Source organism: Mauremys mutica, chromosome 7 (assembly GCF_020497125.1).
Source record: "Mauremys mutica isolate MM-2020 ecotype Southern chromosome 7, ASM2049712v1, whole genome shotgun sequence".
Classification (NCBI taxonomy): Eukaryota; Metazoa; Chordata; order Testudines; family Geoemydidae; genus Mauremys; species Mauremys mutica.
Genome location: NC_059078.1, coordinates 13,373,281 through 13,399,100, shown reverse-complemented (window position 1 = coordinate 13,399,100; position 25,820 = coordinate 13,373,281). Strand labels below are relative to the sequence as shown.

At 40.2% G+C, this 25,820-nt stretch overlaps 1 long non-coding RNA gene across 1 annotated transcript; it reads left to right on the top strand.

Moving 5' to 3' along the window:
* The first annotated feature begins 119 nt into the window (after nucleotides 1–119).
* Nucleotides 120–23,333, top strand: LOC123373867. Its single transcript, XR_006580901.1, has 4 exons — nucleotides 120–653; nucleotides 4,626–4,809; nucleotides 22,415–22,538; nucleotides 22,621–23,333. It is a non-coding gene; the product is annotated as an uncharacterized LOC123373867 (long non-coding RNA).
* Nucleotides 23,334–25,820: the final 2,487 nt, after the last annotated feature.

Genomic DNA, 25,820 nt, shown 5'->3' with positions numbered 1-25,820 from the left:
TATGCTGGTAAAAGTGGCTTGGAACCTAAGGACTCTGTGAAGGCCCATTAGGTTGCTAGGGGCAACCTCAGATTGTTCATTCAAAAGTTGGCAGTTTGAGGACTCTTGGAGGGGTTAGTGTGGAGACTGGCTGGCTGGATGTGGTTTGGTCATGGCTTGTTGAAGTTGGGAAGCAAGGTCTCCAGACTCTAGAGAGTGGTCCATCAGGGAGGGGGCAGTGAGTGGGGGGTTGAGACCAGACTTCAGGCTCCATGGCTTATAGTGATAGGGTGCTGGGCAAAGAGTTGCTGATTCATCCCTCTGTCACACCAGCTCCCATTTAGGGGAATAAATTAGAGCTGGCTGGAGGTAACCTGGCTCTAATTGGGGAAGCAGAGATAGCTGCCACTAATTAGCCTGGGGCTGTATAAAGCCTCAGAGGAAGGAAGCCAGGGGGAGCAGAAGCAAGGAGATAGCTCTTTCCCCCTACCTGCAGATGGTGAAGGGCCAACTATACATGCTGAAATGGTGGTGGAAACAAACCTGTGAATAAAACTGCACTAGTGGTTACTATTCCCAGGGTCTTAGACTGACTTTGTGGACCTAGCAGAGATAGGAGCCAAGGGGTCCCTGCTGTGCACTGCTACACTTATGAAGAGGAAGCCTGAACTGGGGTATGAAATAAAACTTTCTGGCACTTTGATAGGACAGCTCATCAGTACCAGAGTTCATTAACTGGTTTTAATTGTAAACAATATTTGTTAATGCAATCTGGAGGGCAACTATTGTTAATGGTGATTCCTAGAGTGGCCTTTGATGAACACCTCTTGTAGCTATTAAGAGCCCTGCCCCCTCTTGGCGATGGTGTCCTTATGACAAGGAAGCTGGAGGAGTGCCCTGAGGTAAAAAATTTCCAAGTGAGAAGGTTGATAGTGGCAGCAGGGAACCAAGGACTAGTTGTAGGAAACCCAGAGTCATGAGAACATACTTAATCTTTCTGCCAAAATATCTTTCCTTTCTCTTCCCCCATATCTTATTATTGACACACAATGGGCCAGATCCTCAGCTGGTGCAAATCTACATAACCCAATGAATTGTATGGAGCTAGCTGAGCTTCTGGCCTATTTTGCTTAGTTCAATGTAGTAATTTATTTCATTGGTTTTTATTTAATTGAGCTCATGCCGTACTTTGGCAAATACTTCTCCAGGATGCTGGGTCTCTCTGTCTATAAAAGTAGATTCTGGTCAAAATGATGAAAATAATAAAAAGTTCAAGTGTATTATTTTCTTTGCATTCCCCTTTTCAAATTATACTGCAAACAAATGGATAGGTACTAATAACAATCCAAAATTTAGGTCTGATCAAGAAAGTTGCTGAGCACATACAATTTTCATTGAAGTCTCCTCATAATGCTATTTTATTAACTAAGAAAAGAGGTGACCCAATCTTTAATTCCAATTCAAAATATAGACATGATTTTTTTTTAAAGCGCACAGGTCCATGAGCCGTTTAGACTGGCTGTCTTTCAATGCAGGCATTGTAGCATTCGTAAAGACCTAGCAATTGTCCCTTTTGCATGTTTTTACATGATATCTGTACCACATAATGCTTGTTCAAAGGGCTGCAATCTGCTGGGCTAATTCATTATAATGGAGATATCATCCCTTTTCTGCAGCACAGAAAGTCATTCAAGTGAATGAAAATAATGAATGACATAGGAAAGGTAGATTGGGTGATGCTAGTCCACCTTTTATATAATACAAGAACAAGGGTGATATTCAATAAAACTAAAAAGCACATTTAAAACTGATAAAAGTAAATGCCTTTTCACACAATGTACAGTTAGCCTAGGGAACTCATTGCAACAGGAAATCACTGCGGCCAAGTACTTAGCAGCATTCAAAAAATAAAAGATTTGATATTTATATGGCAATGAGAATGCCCAGAGTTTTATTGGTAAATATTAAAAAATAAACTGGAAAAGAAAAATAAAATGAAATAGAAACATTTTATGCATCATGGTATAATCCAACCTCTAGCTATTTGGGGTGAGGAAGAAATGTTTGCTGAGAGCAGGTTATCCCATAACTATCTATTGCATGTTTCTTTCACTTCCCCTATACCAGAAATAGGATCTTCCTATGAAACTGAATTAACTGGACCATTGGTCTGATCCTGCATGGCAATGCCTGTGTTCCTTTCACCCCAGTCTTTGGCTGGTCCTCTCCACAGGGATGAATTTCACCCCAAGACCTGAATAAACTCCTACTGAAGTCACAATGGGACTCATGTTGTAAGAACATGTGCTAGTAGCATATTTCATAACCACTTGGATCAGAAAATATCTTTTTTAACTTGGAAAAATGGGAGGTTAGTAGGTGCAGATGTCTAAAACTCAGCTGCTAAGTTTCTCTGGGGCAGAATTAGACTCAGCCATAAATATTGAGTTTAAAAGTTTGAGAGCTTCCCCCCCTGCCCCCAGTAGTCATTTCCTACAGCATATGCAGGCAGGAAATCTGTCTTGAAAGACTCAATTTCACAACATTAAGGCAACCAAAATGATCAGAAGCCAATATGGTAATTAGCATAGCAGTAATAGAATTTTTGCTTTCTTATAATAGTTCCATGAAGCATGTGTGGTAATTTGGAAAGTAATTCTTGAATGGATGGTTTTAAGAAAACTACTAAAACGTTATGACTGGGAAAGACTAATTTGTTTCAAATAATGTAACACAATACTGTGCAACTTCTATAACAGACAAGTGTTCTGATTTTCCATTGCCCTACACCTTATGTAGTCATTCACACAGTGAAAAGTAAGAGTAAATCACTGCCATTCTGATTCGATAGTGCTTTATATCCACTTTGTACTAGTGTAAACTACAACTCATGGCACAGAGAACTGGAGAATCAGACCCAGATTTGAATGTTTGGTTTATTAATGTTTGTGTAGCTAAAAAGATGCACACTCATAAAAGTCCATATAGCCACTGTCATCTTCCTCTCCCGGCACTGCAACCATGTCCTCCCCTTGAGTCAATGGGTTTCTGTCTGTTGACTCAGATTCAACCTCTCCTGTGCCCAATGTTCTACCAAGTTACCTTAGAAGTCCATTATCACTTCTACCGATGCACGAATCTGGACCATTTCCCACACCAACAGCCTCTACTTGATACATTCTTCTACCCCATGAACATCACTGATGTTGGTTAGATAACTACTCATTCCTACCTGGGCACTACCTATGGCCACTCCCTTGTCTGGACCTTGTACAATATTTATTTATTCTAATATTAAAAGTAAGATAATTCAATGACAGCAGCTCATGGATACAGTAAAAAGGAAAAAAATACTTTAAACTGTTTACGATTTCCTTTCCCTGATATTTGTCATCCAAGTCTTTCTCGTTCCCCACCTACAGTGTTGCAATGTCTAATGTGCTGTTTGACCCATGTATTTTCTGTCAAAGACCCTATCCTGCAAACACTCTGAGTATCTAACTGGCATTGACTTCTAGACTTTCACTAATCTTGCTCAGACCCCGAGTAAGGTGTTTAGGGCAGATATCTCAGCTCCTTTTGTTAGTAGAACACCCAGGAGACCCATGTAAATACAGTAATAAAACAAAGAATAATGACATTGGTCTAAATTGTGTTTTTGCTACAAGCCCTATGTAAGAGACAGTGTGTAGTTGTGTTGTGCCAAGAACAGATTAGGGACCATATTATGAGAGATTCACAATCTGGTTCCTCATTCCCACCCTGGTTTGATATCTGAATACAAAATCTGATGCAGATGACCTCCCTTGGTGCACTGGCCTCCTAAACTCCTTCCTGCTTACCTGTGCAGGAGAGGAAACTGCTACCTGTGATATGAATAAATGGTGCAAGGGAATAATGTAGATCTTTACATCACTTATTCCCCTGCATTGCATGGTAAAGCAAAAGAAAATCTAGACTTTTAATATTATGAAGGTATTTTGACACATTCCAGAAATATATGTACATATAATATCATATAAACAGTGATTGAAAGTAATCTTCAGGTTACTATTAATTTAAGAACATTTCTGTCTTTTAATGGAAGATAAAAGTGAGAATCAAAAGATATCATCCGCTTCAGGTTGAGGAAATGTTTCTGCACTATTTGAATCAATTTAAACTATCCCAAATTTAACCTATTGTATTGAATTAATTTAGGAAACTGAATAAATCAGGATGATCAGTGTTGAACTCCATAGATACTAACCTAGTTCCCTCAAAATAGAATTATTTTTTCCAGATAAGAACAATCTGCACATTTATGTCTCTTAATGACTAAATCAAGTGGAAGAACTGAATGCATATCCATCAGGGATTGTATGCATAGTTAATTAAGTCTGAAATAATAAATGCCTGATTTCCACAGGATATGGTAAACAGCCAATTAAAATAAGATGCAGTATACACTTTTTCTACTCATTAGTCAAAGCATAAAGCATTTTAACATTTCCTAAATAATTTACTTGTATCAAAATAAAGTGAAATGCTTAAAACATTAATAGGGTACTTTACAATGCTGTAGTCAATAAGATGCTATATGAAGGTAATGTTAATAATTTATGGATCTATTCAGCAGAAATGGTCTGCCGCTTTCTTCACTGCAGAAACCCACTGAAGCCATGGAACGGGCACTCAGCCAAGCAATTCCAAATCGCGATTAAACTCCATAGCAGCTGAGCAACGGAAACCTCCAGTGATATGAAACTGTTTCCTGCTAAATAGGAGTCTGAACCTGCCAGGTGCTGAGAGCTCTCAACTCCCACGGAAGGGAATGATACTCGGAACCTGGTAAGGTCAGGCCCTGTGTGGGGGTAGTTTTGTAATTCCTTGCCATTACTTGTCATTGAGATCGGGGGTACCATACAAAATGTGCTAGGTGATTTTCAACCCAGTCCCATGCCCCCAAAGAGAATGAAGTCTAAAAAATAAAGAGAGATGAGGTATTGGGGAACAGCATACAGCGTAATAGTGAGATGATCAGAGTAATGATGATCCCATGTCTTGTTAGTTATATTTTAAAGTTAAATACATCAGGCCAGATCTTCAGCTGGTGTAAATCAGTGTAGATCCATTGACTTTAGTGAGACAATGATGTTTTACATTGACTAAGAATCTGGGCTACTAAATTCCCTTCCCCTATCCTTCCTGAACAGTTCATCCCCCACAGCAATCCCCAGATTCAGTTCCACTGTCCTTCTACTTCTCCCTCCAGACATTTGACCCCTTTTTTCTCTTTAAATGAGCAATTAATGTATGGAATTGGGACTGCATTGAGATACAGCCATATGCAGCAGTGCATAGGAAATAAAGGATAATAAGACCTTGTGTATCTGTGTTACAGCTCGGCTCACCCTGACTCCCAGTCATCAGGGGCACAGTACGGGCTGCAAGCCCTGTACTCTCCACTGAGCAAGTGGATAGGGAATGTCATGAAGTGGGGGAAGCCTTCTCCAATGCACTGACCAGCAGGACCGAGTCAGTGCAAGAAGGGAAATAATCTGCACCCAGTAAAGGGATGAAGTAAATTGCTTGCCCTCTAGAAGCAAGAGGGAATCATGGAAGAGATTGTGACTCAAAGAGATTGCCCAGGGAATGAAGTGCTGATCATTATAAGAATCTGACCCTGTATTGTCAGCATCACCTTCCATGTCAAGTGCTGATGAGAACAAATTTAGCATATTTAAATAACACCTTCCTATATGCAGCTATCTAGGGCTTGGTCCAGTAGTCCTTTTAGAACCACAACTCACAATGAAGTCAGTGGGAGTTTTAGATGTGCAAAGTTTGCAGGACTGGATTACAAACAGGATTAATGGAGATGAAAAAAGCAGAAGAAATTAAAAAAATACTCACCGTGAAGTTATTTTGTTCTAGCTGACTAGCAGTTGGCAGGTGGGAAGAAGTGATGAGAGAGAGAGGGAGGCTGCAAAAAAAAGTGTTTTTCTTTTTATTATAGACAGGTAATGGATGATGCAATTTGGCAGGATTTAAATTAGGTCATCAACTCTAGGCCCAAATGCATCCTAGTGTAATTCTGCTTAACTCAATGGATTTCCACCAGGGATCAGTTTGGTGCATTGTTTTTCAAATTTTCTAGGCTGTGGCAGGAAGGGAAGTGTAGACGGGTCGGACTCACCCCTGTGGCGCCTCCTGCTGGTGACTCCGGGAATTAGCTCTGTCCAGCGCTGGAATGACCTCTGCAGGCCGGTGATCCGCCTGTCTTCTGGCCCCCGTGTCCCTCCCTGGACCCGGTGCCCTTTCACATGGGGTGCTGCCCCTGGCAGTAACCCCTTTCTCTCTGGGTCTCCCCTCCTTGGGGAACCCCCACCCTCTAGCCCCACCTTGCCTCAGTATTGGCTACTGCCAGTCATTATCTAGCCCCACACTCTGGGGCAGACTGCAGTATCAGCCTACTCATCACAGGCAAAGGGGTTTGGACCTGCTGCTTTGGCCTACCCCTGGGCTGCCCTCTGCAACCCCCAGTACCAGTTGGCCCTTTGCTCGGCCGCAGCCTGGGGCTTTCTAGGCTGGAGCTCCCCAGCTCCTCAGCCTTTCCCCAGCCCTGCTTCACCCTAGGTACCTTGCCTATAGCCCCTGCAGCCAGGCCCTTCTTCCTCTTCAGGCAGAGGAAGACTGACTGAGCTTCTGGCTTTCCTGGCCTTTTATAGGGGCCAGCTGTCACTCAGTTTGGGGCGTGGCCTCACCTGCAGCCACTCCCTCAATCAGCCCAGCCTTGAGAGCAGCAGATCTCAAGCCCTGCCAGGCCATTTTTAAACCCCTCAGGGCAGGAGCAGGGGTTCACCCTGCTACAGGAAGACATCTGATTTTCAAAGTTATTAAGGCATCTGAAGATGAATACTGGGGAGTTAGGTGCCTAACCAGCTTCAGCCCCTTTGAAAATCCCTCTAGGCAGCTAAACACCTTTGGAAATCTAGCCTTAGGGCAGGTCTGCACTACAGGCGGGATCGACGCCCTGAGATTGATCCACTGGTGGACAATTTAGCGGGTCTAGCGAAGACCCGCCAAATCGACAGCAGATTGTTCTCCAATGGACCCCTGTACTCTACCCCCAATGAGAAGAGTAAGGTTAGTTGATGGGAGAGTTTCTCCTGTCCACCCCCTGAGGTGTAGACCCCCGGTAACTTGACCTAAGGTATGTTGACTCCAGCTAAGTTATTTACATTGCTGGAGTTGCGTAGCGTAGGTCGACTTACCATGGTAGTGTAGACATAGCCTTAGATCCCTCTTCATGTTGAGTAGTACCTTATACTGCAAGTAGTCCTATTTTGGCCTTAATGTTCCTAAAGGCCTTATAAAAAATCAATGACAGAGCTTGGAATTCCAATAGGACTATTCACAAGAGTAAGGTGTCCCTATGTGAATTTGAGTTACAAAATCTGTCCCTAAGTAAGATCTTTAGTTTGATAATTTGAGGTTGGCCTTTGTTGTGTCTCAAAGAAAATTCCCTTCTGTCCATCTTATTATATAAACACAAGATTTCCAAAAATATTTAGTGAACTTCTGTAATGATTGTTTATGATTTTGAAATAACCTCATTGTCTTGAATTGTAACCTTTTTCTAAAACTGAAAATGGGATAGGGATCCCGTGTTTAGATGTTTTTTTATAGTACTTAGGATCTCTGATCCTGATTGGGGCCTCTGGACACCAAAGCACATAAATATTAAATAATAATAATGATAGTAACTGCTCTCTATTTCTGTCTTAGTACCATTACTGTTACCATCTCTAAAAATTGTGGGTGAAATGAATCTCTGTGCTAAGGGCATATTCAGCATTTTAATCCCATTTTCAGGGGTCAAATGGGACAGAAACGGTACTAGAGTTCTCTGAACAAACATGACTATCACCATGTGAGATCTAAATTACTGACATATAAAACACAACAGGTGTTTCAGCTTTAACTCAAGTTTCTGTGTTTAACCTGGGCTCTTTCATGACGTTTGACATTGATGTAACCAGGCTCATCTGCACTGAAGTCAGTATGCTGCTCCCATTTATCTGAGTGGTAGATTTGGCCTTTCATGGTATTGAAATACATTTTGTGAATTAATTACATTTCCCAAAGGTTTCTGATTTCCATATTGAGATTGAATGAAATAACCACTACCCTGATGGCTTGTAAATGTCATAAAATAGTTCCTACCCCTCCCCTTTTTTATTAACTGCTTCCCAATAATATCTAAAATGCTGAAAATAAAGTCTTATGAACTTTAAAATCTGATACCCCCTTTATCTGCCCAGGAGATAGTATAACAGTAATATAAAATGACTTTAGACAGTCTTGTCTTTCCCTTTACTTCTTTCTATTCACAATAGGTACACATTTTCCAATATGTGTGTACAAAAAATCATACATAGTTTTGCACATCACTGACGTAGACAAACAGATCTCTTGATAAAGCAGATCAGGGTTGCTATGCATTAACAATACACATATAATGGTGTAAGCAGAGTCAGGATGAGCCCCACCCTGACATCTGGTGGTACATTATGGGGAGTGCAGAAAGAAGTTTAAAGTGTTGCATTGGTATTTTGGTTATTTGCATCAGCACTCCCACCCCACTTAGCATACCGCAAAGCAGCATGGGATGGTTATTTTCACAGCTGTGGGAGCCCCAATTTCATTGTTTTGGGGCAGGAGCAATAAAATGTTGTCACCCCGATTAAGTAAATGAGGAACTACAAAACTGTCTTATGATAGAGGGTTTCATTATCAATTAAATAGCACTTGCTAGACAAGGGACATGGGTTCCAAAACCCAGTCAAGAGAGAGAGGCTGGGGACAGATATCTGTACTGGGTGGTGCAGGCTTCTTGTGTGAGCCAGAAGCACCAGTTCCACCTGTGCCTCTCTCCACTGTGGAATGTCAGAGTTAATTTTTGATTCCCTTAAGAATCTAGATACAGGTTACTGAGCTGAACTCGCTGGCACTGGGGCTCCCCTACTATGAGCTGGAATCACTAAGAGCTGAAATCACTGAAGAGCCGGACTTGCTGAGCTGAGAGCACTGTGCTAATGAGTGGGGGGAGCCTGAAGCAATACCGTGGAGCAGAGCAACTGGCAGAGCGGAGTGGAGCAGTTTGTGCAGCCACTGGGTGAGTGGAGCCAAGCAGCTCGCGAGGACGGCTGGAGTGGGTCACAGGACAGCTGGTGGACCAGAGCAGCTGGCAGAGCGGAGCAGCCCACAGAGCAAGCGGAGCTGAGCTGTTTGTGGGGCGACTAGTGGAAGCAGAACCCCACGAAGAGGCAGGGCAGTTGGCCTCGAAACCACGTAAGGTGCCCTTTCTACCCAGGCTGGGGAGGGGGACCTCTGCAGAGAGACTCTTGAACTCTGGGGCTGCACTGACCCCAAGACAGAGACTTTTGGATTGCGGGACTTTTGGGACTGTGGGTGATTTGGGGGTTGCTGGACTCAAGGGCCCCGAGAGAAGGACACGGCCCAATTTGCTGGGGTGGGTCTTTGCTCACGGTTTGACCCATGAACTCTAGCTGAGGTATTTTCCCAATTTAATGCTTGTTGTTTATCATGTATTAAACCTTTTCTGTTACACCAAGACTCTGTGCTTGCGAGAGGGGAAGTATTGCCTCCTCGAGGCGCCCGGGGTGTGTGTAAGATTTTCCCAGGTCACTGGGTGGGGGCTCGAGCTGGTTTTGCATTATGTTGTGGGGAAGGGACCCCTATGTATTGAACCCGGCCCTTGCTGCTATCGTTACGGCCCGGCAGAAGGGTTACAATGGATTTGTACATCTAAATCATGTGTGCACATATTTTCATGAGACCTTTTGCAGAGTGGACAGACTTTTCATAAAATGTCTTTATTACAAAGTTGGATATAACTATAACAGCTGAGATATAATCTCAAAGAAAAATGGCTTAAAAAAGTCTTTTACCATAAAACCTAGGTAACATTTTACTACAACTCAAATTTACTGCTCAACCAATACACAGAAACATGGCATTTGGAGAGGAAAGCTTTTCAGCTTTCTCAAATGCAAATTAAATAAATAAATAAATCTTCCATCAGAGTTTCAATTAAAAGTGAGAAATAGGCATATTGCCTTTCCTTATCTGTACATTAAATCACGCTCTTGATGGCAAGTGTTTAACATTTTTCTGTTTATAGAAAGTGTGTACAAGATCTTGTTTGAATCACACCAGTATCCATCTGTACAAACAGGGCTTCATTTGCCTCCTGATAGAGCTTTAAAAATGTGTAATCCAGATAGTCGTGACTTAGAATTTACTGCTATTAGAAACACCTTTTCTTATGCTGGTTGTGGTTATTCTAGATAATTAATAAATTATTGAAAATCAGTGAAATCCTCTAACATATCCTCCTTCAGAATGAGTTACACCCAATTTTTATACTGATCTAATCTATACTTCTAAAGTGATAAAACAAATACAGTACTGTAGCTCAAGTAGCCAATATTTATGTTTCATTTTCATTTTGTAATACTGGTTTGAAAAAAATCAGACAAAAACTCTGACCCCAGAATCTCTGTTCTTCAAAATTGAAGGTCAGACATACCAAAGGGTGAATGCTGCTCTGTGGATTAGATAAGCAGAGTGTGCATTTGAAACTTTGGTAATGGATCACCAGCGGATATGTTTAAAAGAAAAAAAAAGGATAAATCAGCCCTGCAATGTAATACTAAGCAATTGCAAAGATGTCATGCAAGATAGCAAAAATGTAACTTGAGTTCACACTGGAAAGCATTGTGTCCCTTAGATACAGTGGTATTGCAAGATATGAAATTAAGGGCTAAACTGTGCAACCCTTCGTCATATTGCTATGCATATATTCCTGAAAGTAGCCCCTACTGGGGTTAACTTACCCATTGTGGGTATAATTTGCACAGTCTTGCAATAAAGCAATCATTTATTTGTCGACACCTTTTCCCCACATCTTGGTTTAAAGTATTCAAGATTGTCCCAAAATGGAACTGTACTTTCCCCCTGCATATTGTATTTCCCTTTGCGTTATCTTTTGCTATTAATATTACAGTATTCTATTGACAATATTGTGCCTCTTTAACGCCCTGTTGTGGAACCCTTCTGTAAGCTAGGGGACTCTTTCACCAGCCTGGCAAGGGAAATAAACATCACACCGTAGTCCTTTAAGGTCTCAGGGATCAATTTATTATTTGCAAACAGAAGATATAAATAACAAAATCAATCAACTCAACTGCCAAAGCTGGCCACAGTGCCTCGAGCCTCTACCAGCCAGGGGAAAAAGAACACACCCTCCCCTCTACACCCTGGGACCAGCTGCTTCTTCTTTTATCCTGCCCAGTATGTGACAGGCAGGGATCCCTTAACCCTTTCCAGGTAGCTGCTTCACATTGTCACCTCCACACGCTTGGAATATGACATGTGGTTAAGCTGTAATTACTCACTTTGCATTTCCATTGCAGCAAACATGAAGATGAAACATAAACCATCTTAAATTTTGTGCTCCATTCCTGAAGTAGACTCAAAGCAAAGGGCCCTCCATGAAACATTTACAAGTCGGCTTCACCCTAAAGCAGTCATATCTATGACAAGGTTGGTGGAAGCCTAAATTAAATTTGGGACCCAATTTTAAATAGAATCTTAACCTCCAGAGTAAACAATAGATGGATCCTGCCTATTAAATCATCGTTTTTTTAATTAAATTCTTTGCAGCTTGTGAGTTCTTTGAACTGAGCTAGGTGATAAATGCATTGTAATTTTAATAGGGTTATATTTTGTGCTAACGTCTCATAAAGAAGTGACACGAGATATATACTGTGTTACCACAAAATGCTGCATGGCATTTTGCTGATAACTGCACAGTTGGTATATGACATGGCAGCTTCACAGATGAAACAAAGGCAATGTAAAGTGGGTTATTTTCAATTACAGACTTTTAAAAAATGGTGAGTAAAAGAGCATTAATGGCATTTTAAAGCTTTATTCTTCAAGGGCCTGATCAATTCCCATTGAAGTCAATGGAATATCCTCCTAATGATTCAGTGGTCTTTGGATCAGGCCTCAGTTGAGGTATTACAAAAACAAGGAAGATATGTACAAAACTACAAGTGTCAAATATATCTCCTGATGAGCTTCTTAAAATAATGTAACATGCAATGGTACAGGGCCAGAATAAAAGACACAGTAGGCAAAGGAAAAAATATAAGCATATATATTTTTAACCAACCAAGGGCCCTTTCAAAGGTTTACCATTGACTTCCTTAGGAAGAGGATTGCACCCATATGTGACACTAACCCATAGCAGGACAAGGGCTGCTCACTCAGCTACAACTCACTCCTCCAGTAGACTCTGCGGTGGCTCATTGCCTAGGCATACTGCTGCACCAACTCATCCCTCAAGCAAAACCTGCAGTGTTTCAACCCTCAGGCATGCTGTATCAGCCTATCCCTAGGCAGGGCTCAAGTCATGACCCCAGGGCACAGGTAGGTATTTCACCTTCACTGCTAGAGCTGCAAGTTAATCTGTGCAACAGTGCCACTTGGCTAGGAACCCTCCTGCTGCCTTGCAATATTACAGACTCTCTAGATTTCTAGTCTGCTTTCAATCCTATCCCTTTGCCAGCTGTGCTCAAGCCTTGTTCCATCCTGCTTCAGCCTTGGCTGTGCCATATTCTGACCCTGTTCCAGTGCTGTTCCTGACCTGCTCCAGAACTGCACCTCTCTCTTGACCCCCAGACCAACTCCAACCTGGCTTTGACATTTGGTCTGCTTCCGGACCCTGACTACAATCCTCATTTGGCTTGCCTATGAACTCTAACCCTGGTTCTGACACCCAGACTGTCCCTGAACCCCAGTTTCAGCTCCATCCTATGCTCATTCCTGACTCTGTCTGGCTTTGACCATCACTCCTACCACTGGCCTCACTACCTAGTACTGAGAGCTTGACACCATCTCCATTTCCTGGCTTATTCATAATTGAACTCATGATTGAACATGAAATTCCTTAATCTTCACTGTCTTTTACTTTCCCCCCTTTTAAAGTAGGAAAACTACTCAGCAAAACTGTATTTTTTTCAGTTGTAATGTTAAAATGAACCCTAATCTCCCCCACCACTGAATTTCTCCTCTGTATCCTTATCACAGGATATTTACTGAGACTTTCCTACGATGTACTGACATATAAGAAGATTTGCCAGCAGAAAATCTGACATGATCCTAAAATAGTTAATCATTTTCCAGAATCACAAACATATGGTATTTAAGGTGGTGAGATTCTCCTCTGCTCCCCATAGCCCTATTTAAATTGTATGCCAAATGCCATAAAAGTCATGGAGAAAATCCTGGCCCCATTGAAGTCAATGGGAGTTTTTTCATTGACTTCAATGGAGCCAAGCTTTTACTCCAGGTATTTCCTTGAAACACATGTGTATGCAGCAGTGTGCTGATATTGTTGGCATCTTCTTTGTCTGCATGTACGAAATTCATCCAAAAGACCAATTATTATCTTGATGCAAGCGGGTGAGACTCCACTGAATTAAGTGGATGGAGTTGTACCTACTTACAGCAGGGCTGTATTTGGCCCAATGGCTCTGTGATGGGCATAGTTTCATATATCTGGGGGGGAAAAAACAACCCACATAATGACACACATTACTGATGCTTAGAAATCATAATATATAATGCCACTGTTGCTAGGTTTCTGCTTGTAGAGTCCTGATTATTCCATCTGGATAGCAGCTTAAACAAAGGAACAACTGGACAAAAGAAATATATGTGCAAAGTCCAAGAACCATGCTATTGTTTTCAGTAGAGTTTTTCTGGCATTAGCTGCAGGAAAATGAATCACACAGAGTAACATTTTTCACCAACCCCAAACATCCTACACTCCCGTCAAATTGATGTACACCACAAATGTTCACTGGGCTGTAGAATGGGAACAAAGAGGGTTGCAGACATACAATTTGTCACCCTGATTTTATATAATAGCAGGATATAAGCATATAAATGGATTGGTTTGGCAGGTGAAAAGTAAAATTACAGGGAGAGGGGAATATTGTAGCAAATTCAACAGTTGTCATACTGCCAACAGATCCCTTTTCCATTTGACAGCTGTCTTACAAATAGGCTGAAAAATGACGTTGTAGCTGAGATCAGTTTGATCTCCATTTCAATAACTTAGGATGGGACACATTTTCCTGCAAAACCATAGTATTTGATCTTTCTTCAAATATCAATAGGGTTATTATGAAATGCACGTGTTTGTGTTCCTGCTTTCTGAAAACTCTAATGATATAGCTGAATGATAGCATGGTAAGAATAACCCATTATCCCGTATAAATGAGTTTGCCTTGTCATTTGAAGGGGTATTTTATAGATGTCCATGTGAGATTTGGGATTTTCACTTTTGTTTTCCAAATATTGTTTGAGTGTATGTTTTTCTTTCCTAAACAAGGAAGCTCTTGCTGATAACTGGTCAAATCCTGCTCCCATTTTCTCTGTAGGAGGAGGAGGTCTCACATGCAGCATATAAGACACAGTTACATCTCACCCTCTTATGCAGGATATGTAGGGACTCCAGTAAGGTTGTATCCTATAGAGCGCAAGACCATGTCCCTGTGGACAGAACCCATGGGCAGGGACTTGAGGGGTTAGTTGAGGAAAGGTTCAGTGTATATGCAACTGATACATTGCATTTTCTTCAAGGCTACTTCATGATTTGTAGATGTACTCAGTAGCTTGTCAGATCAGATTAAGCTTTAAAAGTGACATTAAACCAGGTCTTGGTGCTGCAGGCTGGATTTGGTGTTTCATCCAAAATGAGATCATGATGTTCCTAACTTTACATTCATCATCAGCAGGTACTTGAGACAGCTGTTTTCTTCAGATTTGCTTGTTGGCATTTGGGGTAAGAAAGCTAAGGGAGGAAGTGCTCACTAGTAAATCATTATAGTTTTATTCCGATGACATGACATTCTTGTGTGTTTCTCCTCCTGCCAACGATAACCAGGCTGTGGGAGGGTAGACAATGTTGGGTTCTTAGGGCCCTTGAAATGACTTGGATTCCTCTTCTCCATATTTCAAGGTACTGACAATGTTGTCCTGTCCTTATAATAAAGAGTTTGCATAGTCATCTTTATTTATATGTACATACATTCAGTGGAGCAAATTTTTAAAGGGGCCTCAATCCAGCCACTAAGTTTGCATCCACATAAACTGTAGGCACAAATAACAGGTTTTAGACATGAAATTATCTTATTTGCAAGTTCAGACAGGTAAGTGAGATATATAAATGGTTATTTACACAAAAAATTAATTGGTTTGAATCTTAAATAGAGGCACATAATTGTGAGCCATTTTAAAGCTTGTTTAAAATGGATGGGTATGTTTTATCCACCAGAACAACCAAAAACAAAGAGTTAGAGGGAGAGAGAGATCAGAGACACCTGTAACAGAAAGAGCCATTCAACCCAATAGTTTTAAAGGGCAGATGATAAAAAAATATTAATAGTATAAAAATAATGAATGAAATCAACAAAAGCCATTACAGCATTAACAATGTACCCACTGATAGTTAAACAGGTTTATGCTTATGAAATCAGAGTGATTCACATAGTAACAAGAGGATAATGAGTATGTACAAAATTGCATACATTAATATCTTCCTTCTTCAGTTAGAAATCACTTTATTAAATGGTTCCCAGATGTCTTTGTGTTTAGGAAATGGTGCAACCAACAAATAATTCTATCTGCTGTATGTGAAAGCCACCACTAAACCTTTGCTGGTGCATGTGGAATCATAGGAGACATTTACCTCAGATTTTCTAGATGATAATCATAAGTAATATACGTAATAAAACAATTAGTGTATGCTTTGTATAGACCTACTATAAGTATTGGCTCCTGCTATGGATACATCTCTAATATTGTCCTGAAATCACATTTAAAATATATTGGATATAAGGTACTCATTATCAAGACCTAGAAGTAATCTATTGAAGGAAGGAGTCAGCCCATTCATATATGCACATGCTATGTTATGACTCTAGTCAAAGTGATCCTACTGAAATTTAATTGTATGGTATTGGTATCAGGCTTAGTTTTCATTTGGCATAAATAAATTTAGTTTAATCAATTTTATGACCATCTTTATGAATATCATGATCTTTATTTAAATCAATGAGCTAAGGTAAATCCTTTGTCATTCAGATGAAGAGATATGGTGATGTTTTGGCCCTGTTGAAATCAATGGCAAATCTCCCGGTGACTTAAAGGGGGTCAGGAATTTGCCCATAGGGTTTTAATGGATATCAATGGGAGCTGTACCCATCTACCTATAGGTGAACTTCTCCCCTTCAGAGTAGTTGCCTTTGTGTCTATTTTATGATGAGCATTTGTTATGACACTCACTTTTGAAAATGATACCTGTTTTCAAAGCAAAACTTATACTTAAGCCTCATGTAAAATGTTCCTGGCTAAGTATAAATTCAGTTTATACAATGTGATCTCTTAAGGCCTATTAATAATTTCAGAACGCTTCAGTTACAAACAAATTCCAGGCATTTATTTAAAAAAAATATCTACGTTAGAAATTTTGGAATTTGTTTAACAGCTGTAAGGGCTAAACAAAATGTGAGGTCATAGGATGGAAGCAAGTTGGGAAGGTGTAATCTTACTTAAAGGCCATACAAATTATGCCAGCCCCAATAATTAAGAGCTATGGGTTCAATCATGCAAAAATATTGTGCATCAGTGTAGTTACACCAATTTATCCCAGCAGAGGAGCTGGCTCTAAATATCTCCAATTCCCAGTGCAATCTCTAGTTGTTGATGAAGCTCAACACTTCATAGGAGACGTTTCAGCAACCCATAGTCCCCATAAGCCTAAATATTTAGGTAAGGATTTACATAGCTCAATTATTGACTCAGTGTTTCCATGTTGATCAAACATTGTGGAGAGAGATGGGAGCATCATATGAAACAAAATGATAGGTTATTGCCAAGGCAAACAGTTGTTATATCACAAGCTGTTTCTGTCAGTTATTCATTACACTGATATTCTGCTTCAGCTAGCAGCAAACTCCCTAAAGGTTAAGGAACATTCAAGTACAGTACTCGATTGCAGTATGGTACATCGTTTACCATGTAAAGTGGCTAAACATGCTATGAATTAGAAAAAGAAAATAACCTTTTAATTGGATCTTCACCTAAAGAGGAAGTCCTAATATTTATAAATTATACAATGGTTTGAGTATGCATGATGAAAATGACCTACAGACTTAATATTGGGGTTTTATTTTCATTATGACTAACTTGGATTCATTTTCTGGTTGTGGCCTTGAGCAGCAAACCACTTTCAATTCACTTCTATAGCAAAAAATTATGCTTTCTGTGCTCAAAGAGTTGCATATATTATGTATATGTGTATGTAATATATATCTATATTACACACATAAGCAGCCAGGCATGGCCAAAGGTGGTCCCACAGGAGTATTAGGGGGATGGAATCTTCCCCTCACAGGCTACCAAGCATCACAGGAAAAATTATTACAGCCCAAGTGCTGAAGTAGCTTGTACTCTACTGGTATCTTTCAGAGGGCAGTAAGTGGTGAATCTATACAACTGTGAATCTATCGGTCCTACCCCTGCTACCAATCCTGTCCCAATACTGGGCCCCAGGAGCTAGATTCAATGCTATGTGCGGGACTGTATATGGTCTCAACTCCTGCAGCAGAATGACACCTGATCTCACCTAAACATGGCAAGAGTTCAGTGATGCTGGAACAATTTTTGGAATGGGGTGCTGAGCTGCATCCCTCTCCATGCCCCTCACCACCCCCTAGAGCTGGGGCTGAGACCAGGGTTGTGGCTCTACGAGGGGGGGAATGTGGACAGGGGTAAGGCAGTGGAGGCTGGGACCACAGCTAGGGGCGGGTGCAGAGCCCTGGGCGTGAGGCCGGAAGCCAGGACTGCGGACCTGGGCCCGGCAGCTGGGACCCTGGGGCCGACAGTGGAATGGGACCCTGGGCCAGCAGCAGAGCTCCCAAGTTTGGGGCTGGCAGGCCAACCAGGACCTGGGGTTGAGTGGGACCCGGGACCAGCAGTGGAGCGCCCGAGCAGCAGCAGGGCCAGCGGCCAGGACTCTGGGTGGCAGAGGCTGCAGCACCCCTACTTCCCGCATCTATGCAAGAGTTGCAGGATTTTTCCTGCAAAGCACCAGAAGGCCTTTCTGGTTTTGCTTGATTCCTGCCAGTAGAAACATTTGATTTAAACAAATTTCCATTTCTAGAAGAATGTTCTAAATTAAACCACTCTGATCAGATATTTGAAGATATCATGAGTTAAGCCTTTATTGAAACTGAATATGATTTATGTTTCCAGCTGAATCCATGCTACAAATGACTATTGCATTTTTTTATTTCTATTCTACGAGGAATTTAATTGTAAATCTGCCCATGAATTCACTTTAGTATTGAAACTATCTGCATGGATGGCTTTAGAATTTACTATTTCACTTTTATGTCAAACTTTTTGAGGAAAATATTTTGTGTTCTTTAGAGAAGGAGCTCACACTAAATTTACAGCAACCTCCTTATTCAATGAACCTAGCAAGATCAAACTTGTTAGATATAAAGTCCAAACACTATAAAAACACTTTTGTGACAAACTGTCACTCTGTTTGCTGAGATATAACTGCATAGATATTCAGTGATATAAAAAAAACAAAAGCCATGGATAAGAGCTACTTATTTTTAGGGATGCTACTCAGAACTCATAAAGGATGTCCTAGCAAACAGGCACATATTACTAATTATTTTCATTACCATTAAAAACTGTCTTTATTCATTTTATTTTTTGGTACTTCAGTTTTTGGTTCTCTTCACATAGGCTATTTTTAATTAAGAGACAGACTGTGAACTCTTTACTCGCACTTATGAACAGTTACTCCCTTGTTTAGTCTCATTGATTTCAATAGGTTACTCCTATGATTAAATGCTGGCTAGTGCAGGTAAGAGGTTCAGTCTCTGCTGAAGTAGGCAGATTTATGTTCTGCACCCTTTAAGGTCCTACAAAATAGAGCGGATTGCTCATCAGCAACATTCCTTCTTCAAAAAAGAAGGTTGAGGAATCATAATAGATATCAAGGGCTAAAATTCTGCCCTCATTTATTTCCATACAATCCCATTGACTTTAATAGGATTGCATAGATATAAAGGCAAAGCAGGATTAGTGTTGCTCTGTGCCTGCTATGAAATAAATTACTGGCATCTGGTCATTCTACACAAAAGTTTCTGGAAACACTATATGATAAACCGAGCAGCTGGATGAAAATCTAGAGTGACTGAACAACAACAACAAAATCAATAATATAGATGATATATTGCTTGTGGCCAATGATATTTAAGCCACAAGCTGGAGTAAGCTGGTAGTTTAAAATAGAGTTGAACACAGGTCCCAGAGCAATTTATAAAATGTACAGGTTTTCCAGAGGGCAGTGGGGATTTCTAACCCCATCACTTTCCCTCTAAGTTTTTCAGTCAGCCTTAGATCGAATGAAGGAAATCATCACTTTGGAATACCCATTCCCTAATCACAACCCAACACGAGTGCCAGTGCTATTGTTGTCATAGTTGTCAGTATCCAAGGGAACATCAGATTGTAACAAACTTTGGGGTAAAAAGAACAAGCCCCGCATTTTTTACCTGGATTAGGTTGGGTGTGGATGATTTATTAATTTGAATTCCTCATGAAGTTTCCTAAAATGGGTGTTATTTCTATCTGTGAAATGCTGCAAAAGACTTAAGTCCAATATCAATTCTAAGAAGATTAAATACTTAGGCATTATACTGGCCTCTAAATTAAAGAAGTTGTATAAACTCAATTTCCAAGGACTCTAAATGTGATTAAACTGGATATGCCGGGTTTAAATATCTTGCTGTTATCCATTTCTGGATGGATTAACTCTATTAAAACAAGCTCTCCCCAAATATTTATTTTAAATAACTTCCAGGGATATGTCTTACTCTGTGTTTTAAAATCTTACCAAAAAGTTTGGCAAATTCATGTGGCAGGGTCAAGAGACCCTTCCTGAAAACACAGATATTCTAGACATCTAATGATGGGTGTGCAGAGCTCAACTTGCACCAATAATATAGAGCTTTTGAACACACACCTGTATCATATTATAAGTGAAGAAGGTTTAACATATTACATGATGTGAAATTGAAGCCTTTCAAGTTGCACCTTCAAAAATTACTGTATCTGGAGTCTTCATTCCCTCGAATGTTAACCCAAAAACAACGTTATGAAAGCCATAGTATTGACTTTCTGCAAATAATACTTCACTAGTCACACCTGTTCCTGGGATTCTTCCCTTCTATGTCTTAAAAGCTTTCAAAATCTATTTAGTCAGGGTGAAATAGCTTTCTTATTAGAATTAGAGGATAATTTAGTCTTGTATTGTGGAGGTACAATATAGATCCACGTCGTAGCTATATGGTCTTGTAGATTTCTTTCTTCTTTGCAAATTAAAATAAGTGTTGGCCTTCTCTTGTAAATCAGCTCCTCAAAATATTAATACCGTGTAACTCATCTTCATGAGGTTTTGGGGGAATAGTGAAGGGTGAGGATTCTTAACTTTTTAAAGTGAGTTTAGTTCTTTTAAAAGGTCACAATGACATTCCTGGTGACTGAAATCCTACACCCTATGAACCATTTAGAAGCAATATATGTTTTAATAGGCAGAATCCAGAAAGTGGCAGTTTCAATCACTCCAGTCATCATTATGTTGTAAACAGATGTTACTCAAAGTCTAGGGCTCCTAGGGAGTGTCTCAGAAGCTGCTATAGTGGATCTATATACAACAATCCCCGTAGATAGGGAAGATCCTTTGGGAATTGGTTTAGCTGGCTGTAGAGCTATACATCTGCAGAGTGGCACCAAGCTTCCTCAATGCAAGTCAGGATCTAGCTTAAAGGAGTTCCTATGGATTTACACCAGTGTAACTGAGAACAGAGTTGACCTATGTAGCCTAATTTCAGCATACCTGAGCCCACAGAGGTAACAAAGAACAGTCCATAACCTTATCAGGACTCAGTGGGATGATTTGTGTAGTACAGTACTTCAGCAGTTTGAGTAAGAGGATCAGAATCTGATCCTTTGAATCCAGAACCATGGCAGAGCCAGATTATGTTGCCCTGGCTCATACTGAGTGAAATCCCATCTCCACTCAAGCTGAAGACAAAGCTCCCATTGGCTTCAATGGGGACAAGTTTTCACCCATTGAGTAGTAACTTATCCAATAAGTTATGCAATTGATATCAGTGGGAATGTTCAAGAAGGTACTATTCAACTCAAGTAAGATTGAAAGAATCTGTCTTGGAGTTTGACGCTAGATCATATGAATAAACTAAAAACAATGGGCTTGCAAATTCTGTTTTCCATTATACTAGTGTGATTGTAATGTAACTCCACTAATGTCAAAATAGTTACATTAGATCAAAAGAGGGTACAATTGGGTCCAGGGGGCCAGAGGATGATTTCACATTGTTTACATCCCAGTGTACCTCCATTATTCTGTTGAGTTACTCTGATTAACACTGTTGTAAAGGGGAACAGAAGCCAGTTAATGAGGTCTGGATGTAGATCTAGATTTACAGAACTGTGTGAGTTAGTAGGATATACTGTACATTATTTCTATTCAGAGCTGAATTTACTTTTGAGAACTCATGTGCATGCAGTCAGAATTTGGCCAGTGGGTGATTGGGCAATTGCCTGTTATAGAAATTTACCAGACCAGCCGGAGACATTACATACTCCCAGTCTGGGAACCAGACCCTATGCACTGACTGGGAGTGTGGAACAGCTGCTTCAGGTTATGATTCCAGGCCGGCTGCGCCTTCTAAGATGATCACTGCTCAACAAACCACCTACCGGCTATTAGTCTGCATTAAAGCTAAGGACTAAGGCATCAAGGCAGCTGCTCACAGCAGTGCAGACAAAACCAAAGCATGAGGAGCTGCTGAAACAGAAAACTGAGCAGGCAGAATATCCTGGAAGTATGGGGGAGTACACCAGTATAACTTGTAACAGGGTACAGTGTAGGTTCTCATAGCTCTGGCCCTGTCTCCAGTGCCCTTAGGTACCCAGCACTGCTCTGACTCTCTCCCTGCATCAGTTTCCCATAACCTTTTTCAACAATGGGCCAATTTTTTAGTATGAATGGGGTTCCAGTTTGCTTTGCATACAGGTAACTCTCTCACTAGTGTTGTACTAATAAAGTCAGTGCCAGCAATGAAAAAATGTTTAATTGAATTGATATTCATCAATAATAATTGAATATTAATACCCAGATCAGATCAACAGTGACTGAAATCACTCTGATCTAATGTCCTGTATGAAATGGTTTCACAAATAGGATACCGTGACGACCGAGCTATGGCTGAGTCCAAAAGTCATGCTAATGTGGTGAAGCATAGCAATGAATGAAGTGACTGAAAGGCAGGAATTGAGGACTGTTGCAGAAAGTCAAATGCATTTCCGTAAGTTCTCCACTTTATAGTCAGCTTTGTAACTTTCAGCAGTAGGTTTATTTATAATCTTTTTTCTATTTGATTTTAACAGGTCGTTGTGGCAAGACAACCTCTTCGTTGGATAGGTTGACCTCCCGCAGACTAGGATCCATGAAATTTCAGAGGCTTGTGTGTGTCCTACCAGGTCACGTGTTCATAGCATGTCATGAGCTGAATGCTACAGTGTTACTCTAGATGGAATATCATTCCAGGTTTTGTTTTTTTGAGCATTTATATAGCACATAATTAAATGGGACTGGCTTTCATGGTGCTAAATCCTGTGCAAGGATGCAAAATCAATTTCTCAAAGCTTTAAAAGTATGTTAACCTGTGCATTTTTGTATACAGATCCAGATTTCAGCATCCCTTTTTTTTCCTTTACTTGCAATTATATAATTACTGTACACCAACATATTACATTAAAGGAAGGTAAATCTTATTTCATTTGGATTTCCCTTTCACAGCAGCAGTGTCACAGCTTCTAAAACATTTTTCATGTGAACACAATGAGAAAAATCAAAGTGTCATGACACTATTTTCAACTACTTTTATTCTTAAAAGAAAAGGCTGCTGATAATTACAGACAGTGTGCATGTAGGTGGTGAGAGTGATCCATTAAAACATTTGTTAATGTCAAATCTTAGTTTTACAGGTTTTATTGTAAATGTCTTCAATGTCAATGTATCTATTTAATTTATTTGGATAGATCATGGTTGCCACCTCCAAAGGGGCCAGATAGCTAGCTTAAACAACCATCTATGGCTTTGTATGGTGTAGGGGCAAATTCCTAATGGCAGCAGCTGGTATAACTGCCACTACAACACTCCCCTCCCAGTTCATTGTGTGTGCTGGGAATAGGAGGACATTAGGCTGGAGTGAACTGCTACAATAGTCTCCAGCTATGGATGGCCCCTGGAGAGCCATTAAAGTAGAGGTGGAATTTAGAGCAGCCTTAAGGCTGTCCTAGATCTTCAGGGGGCTGAACAAGCAACTGTATGTCTGTAGGTCCAGGATAATGTTGGGATAGCATTTTCCAGTTTCTTATTGGCTCTCCCATCTCTGCTGGGGAGACTGAGAACAGAAAAAGATTGAGTCCGTTGCTTGCTGTTCTATCACGAGCTATAAGACACATGCAAAGGAGCAATGCAGTAAAAGATGAAATAATAGAAATGACAGCTAACTTTGTCACCTTAAAGTTTCATCAAAACAACTTTGCTTTGTCTGCCAAAATATCATTTCCCATTGCAGATTCAGTATAATCCCTTATCAGTGTTACCGCTTCTCTTTCCTCTTTTATTTTGCCCAGTCTTCTGGAAAATTCTGTATTCTAGTATTTTGAATCCCCAGTTCTATTTTCTCGGTCAGTCCTGTGTCTGTTATTCTAATAATATCATACTTGTCCTTGAAAATTTATAACTCCAATTCAACACTCTGACTGAGCTCCCAGCATTTGTTTAAGAACGGATGGAGAGACACATGCCAGGGACAGATTTTCTCTGCCAGACAGCCTGTGCTTATTATCTTATAGTACCCTTCAATGTTAATGATGGGGTACTTTACCTTGGGATGTTGACATCTACCCTGTACAATCAGCTCCCTCACAATTAACATTAAACAAAATAATAACAATAATGCAAATACCTAGCTCTTATATTGTGCTTTTCATCAGTTGCTCTCAAAGAATGTCTGTGTCATTATCTCCATTTTACAGATGGGGAAACTGAGACACAGAATTGGAAAGCATTTCCTAAGGTCACCCAGCCGGACACTGGCAGAACTGGGAGTATAACCAAGGTCTAAGAAGTCCTAGTCTAGTGCTGGTCACATTACCTCAAATAGCTGATTAGCCAAATTAATTTCCATATTAGAAGATCAAGGATTTCCTTTCATACAGATGGAACACAGCAGGCTCAATGACAAGACAGATGACTGCACAACTTCTGCATAAAGCTAAGAACAAAACAGACAGTAATGCCTAACTCCCCAAAATCTCTTTGGGCCAGATTCTAATTCCGTTACTCATGCTGAGTAGAACATTACTCTATGAATAGTTAATCGACTTCAATAAATGAGACCACTCGTGGAGTAACATTATTTTGTATGACTCTGATCTGCTATGATTAGAATATTTAAAAGGAAAATTCCCACTAAGACATTGGTTTTTTTTAACTCCTATTACCCTTTATTCTCTGTCAGCAGCAGTGGCAAGGCTTTTATTGTTTACAGCAGTGTTTTACAACCTTGGTTAACCATCTGACTGCTGGGATCTTCTGCTACACTGTAAATTATGAGTGTCTTTTCCGTTAACACTCGAATAAAGATACTGGAGATGCAATTTTCAAGTGATGTGTAAAGGCGTAAAGGTTTCAGAGATCAGGTTGTTTGTATCCACTCAAATGTTTGCTCCAAAGCTTACATGAACTAACCAACCCCCTCATGGCTCTGAGAAACTGGTCTGAAAACCTCAGGAGACCAGGCTGTCTCATATTTCCAGCAGTTTCTCTTCTGGTTATGGCCAGAAATTGGGAGAAAAGCACATATCATGGTATTTTGGCCCTTCTAGTTCCAGTCTTGGCCTGACACTAAAAGTGAAAAAAAAAATTAGAAGGTAAAAATAAAAAATAAGGAGATATGAATCCATGAAAAGAGGAATGCAAGAGGATAAAATGAAAGAAGCTCCCTCATGGATATGCTTATGTTATATTTTTCTTTCTTATGCTCTAGACTTACAGTTACTTCCAAAAGACAAAGAGCAATGGATAGTGAAATCACAAATAAGCAAACCCACTGCAAAGGACAGATGTGCATTTATAAAGGAAAAGAAAAAGTAAAGCCACAACAAACATGGAACACAATTAAATATCCTTGAAGCACATGTCCCTGTGTAAAACCTACAGTTGGATTACATGACTGCTCAGGCATTTCCTGGGGGCTAAATGCCTGTAAAATTGTTAAGACTCACTGACATTTCTGCATAAGGGATGGTAAAAAACAAACAAACAATCAAAACCTTACTATTTATGGCAGACAGAAAATTAACTGTGCTAAGTACTAACATTTGGAGAAAACAAAAACTGCAGGAGACCACTAGAGTTTTCTCTGTTTTAATGGATAGATTCAAATAGCTTGAGTGAATTGTTATTTCTTACACCAGAGAATGATAGTACAGTTCTAATTAAGGATCCGAGACTGTTAGCATATCCATTTTAGCTTTAAAGGTTGTAAAAATTAATATGCACTGAACTTTGGTAT